Source organism: Mesoplodon densirostris, chromosome 5, assembly GCF_025265405.1.
Source record: "Mesoplodon densirostris isolate mMesDen1 chromosome 5, mMesDen1 primary haplotype, whole genome shotgun sequence".
In the NCBI taxonomy this organism is placed as follows: domain Eukaryota; kingdom Metazoa; phylum Chordata; class Mammalia; order Artiodactyla; family Ziphiidae; genus Mesoplodon; species Mesoplodon densirostris.
Genome location: NC_082665.1, coordinates 124,434,717 through 124,443,156, shown reverse-complemented (window position 1 = coordinate 124,443,156; position 8,440 = coordinate 124,434,717).

The following is an 8,440-nucleotide window of genomic DNA, read 5'->3' as shown; positions in this document are numbered from 1 at the left end:
AATTAAAAGCTCAAAATTAGTAAGGATATAGATTTGGATAGCAAAATTAGCAAGCTTGATTTAATGGACATATAAAGATCCCTGCAGCAAACAATTAGAGTGTAACATTGTCTCAAACACATATGGAGCATTTATAAAAATTGATCAAGTATCACAGCACGAAGTATCAATGAATTTCAAAAAAATTATCATACATGTCATACTCCCTCACCAAAATGCAATTTAGTTTAAAAAACAACAAAAGATAACTTTTTAAAATGTATGTCTCAACATTGAAAATTTACTTCTAATTTACTCAGTGATCAAAGAAAATTTTAAAATACAACAATCCAAAATAAATGGGATGCATAGTCATTTTTTAAAAGTTTGTAATAGAAAAACAGAAAATCTGAAAGTTAATGAACAAAGTGACCTAATTAAAAGTTAGAAAAATAAAGAGAATTAATGTCAGTAAAGTAGAAGGAAGAAAAATCATTAAATAATATAAATTAATCAACAATAATTAATTAATTTAAAGTGGGACATATTATGCAAGGCAAATATATTTGTTAAGAAAAAGAACGCAAATAAACAATATTGTAAATAAAAAATGGGGTTATAGAAATTTAGACACAGAAAATAAAAGCATAATCAGAATACCATGAACATTAGGCTAATAATTTGAAACAAATGAAATTGACAAATTCCACTAAAAATATACAACTTAATAAAACTGATTGAAGAGGAGATAGGAGGGTTTCCCTGTTGGTGCAGTGGTTGAGAGTCCGCCTGCCGATGCAGGGAACACGGGTTCTTGCCCCAGGTTGGGAAGATCCCACGTGCTGCGGAGCGGCTGGGCCCATGAGCCATGGCCGCTGAGCCTGTGCGTCCGGAGCCTGTGCTCCACAATGGGAGAGGCCACAACAGTGAGAGGCCCACGTACTGCAAAAAAAAAAAAAAGAGGATATAGGAAATATCTATAATCCTGTAAACGTTTTCAAACATTCTATCTATAATCCTGTAAGTCTTTTCAAATATTATATCTGTAAGCCTTTTCAAATTTTATATCTGTAAACCTTTTCAAACATTGTATCTGTATCTATAAAAATATTCCCCCAAAATACCACCAGGCTCAGATATTTTTATAGGTGAATGATCTTAAGCTTTCAGGGAACAAAAAATTTTAATTGATACAGAGAATATGAAAAACAGAAACAACTCCTAACTCATTTTATGAACCTAGTATAACCTTGAAATTTAATTCATACAAGGTGTTGGTAGAAAAAGAAACTACCGGTCAATCTCACTCATTAATATGAATGCAAAATTCTGAACAAAATATTAACAAATTAAATTTAGCTTTATATTTTTTTCAAATGGAATGCATCTTTTTTTTAATAGATTTTATTTATTTATTTATTTATTTATTTATTTTTGGCTGTATTAGGTCTTCATTGCTGCATGGGGCATTTCTCTAGTTGCGGCGAGTGGGGGCTACTCTTCGTTGCAGTGCACAGTCTTCCCATTGCGGTGGCTTCTCTTGTTATGGAGCACGGGCTCTAGGTGCGTGAGCTTCAGTAGTTGTGGCTCATGGGCTTAGTTGCTCCACGGCATGTGGGATCTTCCCGGACCAGGGCTTGAACCCGTGTCCCCTGCATTGGCAGGTGGATTCTCAAACACTGTGCCACCAGGGAAGCCCCTGGAATGCATCTTAATCAAGATGAGTTTATCCCAGGAATGCAAATATAGTTTAATTATAGAAAGCTTTATAATTCACCACAATTTGTTAAAAAGCAATAGACCAAATGATAGTCTCAATGGATGCAAAAAAGCATTCAAAAATTTTAACACCCATTCTTGACAAAGATTAATGGCAAATTAGAAAATAAAGGTAACTTCCTTAAGCAGAAAAAGGGTGTCTACAAAAATCTACAGTCCACAAAACATATAAAATAAAATATTGGGATCATTGTCTTTAAAATTAGAAGTGAAACCCTCTATGGTGGTCCTAGGCAGCAAAGTATAAAAAGATTACATCTTTTTCAATTTAATAAAGAATACAAGTCTAGAAAGCAAGAAGAGAAACTATAGTAATTAACTTTAGTAATTAAATAGGATTTTTTACAAAGAAAACTCAAATAAGTCAGACAGAGAAAGGCAAATACTGTATGATATCAGTTATATGTGGAATCTAAAAAGTACAACAAACTAGTGGATATAACAAAAAAGAAGCAGACTCACAGATATTGAGAACAAATTATTGGTTACCAGTGGGCAGAGGGAAGAGGGGAGGGGCAACATAGGGGTAGGGGACTTGGTGGTACATACTATCAGGTATAAAATAAGCTACAATGATCTATTGTGCAACATGGGTAATATGGTCAATATTTTACAATAACTATAAATGTAGTATAACCTTCAAACATTGTGAATCACTATATTGTACACCTGTAACTCATATAATATTATACAGCAACTATACTTCAATAAAAAATAATAAATAATTTTAAAATGAAAATAAATTAAAGTAAAATTTTAAAAAAGAAAAAACAAAAATACAAGTTCTGCTACTTGGAAGTGTCAAGGGGAAGGAAAATTGTGAAACAGAGATAGTGTCAATGTCATGGGTCAATGGACACATCAATCAAGCATAATAACTTTCAAACTAGAAACAGTGTAATAAGAGATAGGAAAACACCAAAACAGAAAAAAAAAAAGAAAATGCAACTAAATCTACAAATTATTTTTAAAGCAAGATTTAAATAAGATATTTGTTTAATATACAAGATTATGTCAAAATTAAACAATAAATAAAACTAATTACATTACATAAGTCAGGAACAAACATGAAATTTTTAAAAGACCATTTACATGCTGAAATGTTTAGAGATGAAATAATATAAGATCTAAGATTTTCTTCAAAATAATATGGAAGAAAAAAATAATAATATGGGATAAAAGAGTGGATGGAAGTGTGAATGAAATAAGATAGGCCATGTAATGATACTTGTTGAAGTTGGCTGATGAATAAACTGAGTCAATTACACTATTCTCTATGTATTTGCATGGTCAAAAATTTTCATAATAAAAAACATTTTTTAAGGTACTATTTACTGACAGATGTACTAGAAGAAAACATGAGTTAATTTCTTTATAACCTGGAATCAGGAAAACTTTCCTATTTGTCCATGTAAAACAGAAAAGTTTCATGGCAAAAAACAAAAGCAAAAACACACCATAAGTAAAGACAAAAACAAATGTCAAACTGGAAAAAAAATCTGTAACATATCACAGACACAAGGAAAATTCCCTAACATACAAAGAGTTCCAAAAAGTTGAGAAGACCAATAATTCAGTACAAAAATAGGTAAAAAATATATATGTATATATATAAACAGGCAGCTCACAGAAATGAAAAGATGCTCAACTTTGTTCATAAAAAGAGAAGCAAATTAAAACTACACTGAAGATCTATAAGATCAGAACTACCTACTAGATCAGAAAAAAAATCCAGATCATAATAGCATGATCTGCTAGCAAGTCTATGGGAAAACAAGCAGTTTCCTATAATGGTGGTGGGAATGCAAAACTAGTGTCACCCCATGGAGACAAATTTAGCATTATTCAGCAAAATTTTATAAGAATATTTGATCCAGCAATGCTACTTCTAGGACTCTATCTCAAAGATGCACTGGCAAAATGCAAATAATGTAGGTACTAAGCTATTCATTGTGGTGTTATTTCCAATAGCAAAAGACTGGAAATAATCCAAAGTCCATTATTGGGGAGTGGTTGGATAAACTATGGTACAGCCACACAATGTGAGATAATGCATCCATAGAAATAAGTTGTAAAAAGAAATCTCTAAATGTTGATGTAGAATCATCTCCAGATATATATTGCTAAACAAGAAAAACAACATGCAAAAGAATATTTGTTTATTGTAGTCTTTTTAAACTTTTATTGTTACTGTATGCTAACTATAACCGTATTATTGTGCAAAACAGGGGAAAATAAAATTTTTATGTAGCTATTTATATTTTTGAAAGGAAGCAATAAAAGGGCAAATTAGAAAAAATTTTTAAATGGTTACCTATGAGGGAGATGGGGGCAGGATGGAGGGGATGGGGTAGAAGTCGGACTTCAGTGAACATATCTTGTTCCAGAGTTTTGGCTTTGGAACTATATAAATTTAAAAACAAAGTTAAATCAAAAAGGAATCATTAGTGCTTCAAAATTGAAAACAGACTGAAAGAAATGAATCTAACTAGATATCAAATTGGTGGCATGACAACTCACAGAAAACTACTTCAATTGACTCCAAAACACTCTATCTTGAATGTACCTCCCTAGTAGGATGTATTCTAAAAACAAAAAGAGTCACAGAGAAATCTTAATTTTCATTCAATACTCTTATTTCTAGTCATAATGCTAGTATTGCCATTTTTTATTGAAGTACTGTATAGTTGACTTGCAATATTATATTATTTTAAGGTGTACAACATAGTGATTCAATTTTTATAGATTATACACCATTTAAATTTATTACAAAATAATGGCTGTATATTTCCCTGCGCAGTACAATGTATCTTTGTTGCTCATTTATTATATACATAGTAGTTTGTGTCTCTTAATCCCCTACCCCTATCTCACCCCACCTTCCCTCTCCCCATTGGAAACCACTAGTTTGTTCCCCAGATGTGTGAGTCTGTTTCAGTTTAGTTACATACATTCATTTGTTTAATTTTTTAGATTCCACATAAAGGTGATACCATACAGTATTTGGCTTTCTCTCTCTGACTTATTTCACTATGTATAATACTCTCTAGGACCATCCACATTGTTGTAAATGGCAGAATTTCATTCTTTTCTATGGCTGAGTAGTATTCCATTGTATATATATAAACCACATCTTCTTTATCTGTTCATCTGTTGGTGGGCACTTGGGTTGCTTCCATATCTTGGCTAATGTAAATAATGCTTCTATGAACATTGGGATGTATGTATCTCTTCAAATTGGGGGGGTGGTCCCAGATATATGCCCAGCAGTGGGATTGCTGGATCATATGGCAACTTTATTTTCAGTTTTTTTGAGGAACTTCCATACTATTTTCCGTAGTGGCTGCACCAATTTACATTCCCACCAATTGTGTGCAAGGGTCCTCTTTTCTCCACATCCTCTCCAACATTTCTTATTTGTAGGCTTTATGATGATAGCCATTCTGACAGGTGTGAGATGATGTCTCATTGTTGTTTTGATTTGCATTTCTCTAATAATTAGCAATGTTGAGCATCTTTTCATGTTGAGCATCTTTTCATGAACCTGTTAGCCATCTGTATTTCTTCTTTGCAAAAATGTCTGTTCACATCTTCTGCCCATTTTTTGATGTTTTTTTATATTGAGTTGCATAAGCTGTTTATATATTTTTGTATATTAACCCCTTGTCAGTGATATCATTTGCAAATATTTTGTCCCATTCCATAGGTTTTCTTTCCAGTTTTTCAGTGGTTTCCTGTGCTGTGCAAAAGCTTTTAAGTTTAGTTAGGTCCCATCTTTTAATTTTTTTCTTTTATTTCTTTTGCCTTAGGAGACAGATGCAAGAAAATATTGCTATGATTTATGTCAAAGAATGTTCTGACTATGTTCTGCCTAGTTTTATGGCTTCAGGTCTTACATTTAGGTCTTTAATCTACTTTGAATTTATTTTTGTATATGGTGTTAAGAGAACGTTGTAATTTCATTCCTTTACATGTAGATGTCCAGTTTTCCCAGCACCACTTATTGAAGAGATTGCTTTTTCTCCATTGTATATTCTCACCTCCTTTGTCATAGATTAATTGACCTTAGATGTGTGGGTTTATTTCTGGGTTCTTTGTTCTGTTCCATTGATTTGTCTGTCTGGTTTTGTGCCAGTACCTTGTTGTTTTGATTATTATAGCTTTGCAGTATTGTCTGAAGTCAGGGAGTGTGACACTTCAAGCTATGTTCTTTTTTCCCAAGATTGCTTTGGCAATTTGAGGTCTTTTGTGGTGCCATATAAATTTTAGGATTATTTGTTCCAGTTCTGTGAAAAATGTCATGGGTATTTTGATAGAAATAGCATTAAATCTGTAGATTGCTTTTGATAGTATGGACACTAGCAGTGAAATTGAATTTGTAATTAAAAAAAAAAAAACTCCCAGCAAACAAAAGCCCAGGACTGGACAGCTTCATAGGGGAATTCTACCAAATATATAAAGAAGAGCTAATACCTATTTTCAAACTATTCCAAAAAATTGAAGAAGATAGAACACTCCCAAATTCATTCTACGAGGCCACTGTTACCCTGATACCAAAACCAAAGACACTATTAAAAAAAAAGAAAATGACAGGCCTGTATTTCCAATGACTATAGATACAAAAATCCACAATAAAATATTAGCAAATTGAATTCAACAGTATATAAAAACGATCTCACACCATGATCAAGTGGGATTTATTCCACGGCCACAAGAATGTTTCAGTATTCACAAATCAATCAATGTGATAAACCACATTAACAAAAGAAAGGATAAAAATCACATGATCATCTCAATCAATGCAGAAAAAGAATTTGACAAAAGTCAACATCCATTCATGATAAAAAAATACTCATCAAAGTTGGTATAAAAGGAACATATCCCAACATAATAAAGCCCTTTTATGATAAACCCACAGATAACCTCATACTCAATGGTGAAAAGCTGAAAGCTTCTTCTCTAAAATCAGAAACAAGAGAAGGATGCCCATTCTCACCACTTTTATTTAATACAGTATTGGACATCCTAGCCACAGAAATCAGATAAGAAAAGAAATAAAAGGCATCCAAACTGGAAGGAAAGAAGTAAAACTCATTATTTGCAAATGACCTGATAATATATATTGCTCTGAAAACTATAAAACACTGATGAAGAAATTTGAAAATCATACAAAGAAATGGAACGATATCCCAAGTTCTTGGATTGGAAGAATTAGTATTGTTATTTTGAAAGCATTAATATTATATTATAAGATAAAGCAAAGAATTGTGCCCTTATTAACCAAGATTTTCTGGTTAAGAGAAAAAGTATACAATCAGAGTTAAGTTAAAACTTCATAAACTGAAGTTTGAGTTGGAAAATACTCATAAAATTTTTACTTTTACAAAATTTCGCATATTCCCTAGTTCTGTCCACTTTAAAGTCCTGGAGGCGATGGTGACCCAACCTAGGACTCAAAATTAAGACTTCTAAATACCAGTTGCCAAAGAAGCAATAAAGGCTTTTTGGAGAAATTACTGCTTACAGCTCTGGGGTAGGAAATGTACAAGATAAGCTTAGGACATCTTTTTTTCCAGAAAGGAAGAAAGCTGTAAAAGACTAATGGAGTCATCTCAAAAGGACACAGGAACCAACTTGAAAGAGCTCCTGGGACAATTTGAGCATTAAAAAGAATAATGACCCTAATAGTTGAAACATACCAAATATATAAAAATCCATAGTTCATAATGATATTGATAAAATCTCATGTCACCATTGAAAGTTGCTAAGACATCAACTAATTACTCTGAACATCAATTAATCCATTGAAAGGGTCAAGCATTTATTCTGCCTTTTCATACACATTGTATTTTCAGAGTAACCAAATGGTAAATAAAAGGGAAGCTGTCCTTAAAGAAAAATTCCAGCTAATGAATACAGAAAGAAGGAAAGAATTAGATAATGACCATTTTTGCACTGCTTAATGAAATAATAGAATGAGATAATAATCATCAATGAGCGCTGATTATTCTCTGTTGGTCCCTGATTCTCTGCCCTTCTCTGCATTGCCCTGTCACCCAGGAATCTGACCTCGATGAACTGCTTCACACGAGTTCCCAGTTGGGTTCAGCCAGGGGACAGCACCTGCTAGGGGTGGAGAGTAGGAGGAGAGAGAGATGAGTGTCATTCTTCTCACTGCAGGCCAGACTGCATTTCTGACAATGGATGCTCTTCCCTTTGGCCACAGCTCTCTTCTGGTGGCCCATCTTCTACCCCTCACCTCTCACCTGGTAACAACGTTCTCTCCCTTCACCTCGTCAATCTTAGGGGCAGTAGCAGTCCTATAAGGTATACCTATAACCTGAATCCAATCCAATCTAGCCTCTAGATCTAACTCCCAGATGATGGGAAATATGAGTCATAGAGGAACAAGCAGCCAAATCCATACCACAGGACCTTCCACAGGGAAAATATTTCAATACATCAATTAAAAATGAAAGAGGAGGAGGATGCATGAGAATAAGAGACATGAGAACAAACAACCAAATGCAACATGTAGAATATTTTTGAATCCTCATGCAAACAAACTAGCCACCTTAGAGGCAATCAAGGAAATTTCACTGTGTACTTGGTATTACATAATATAAAGGAACTACTAATTTTCTTAAGTATGACAAGGACACGGTCCCTGTGCTTTAAAAAA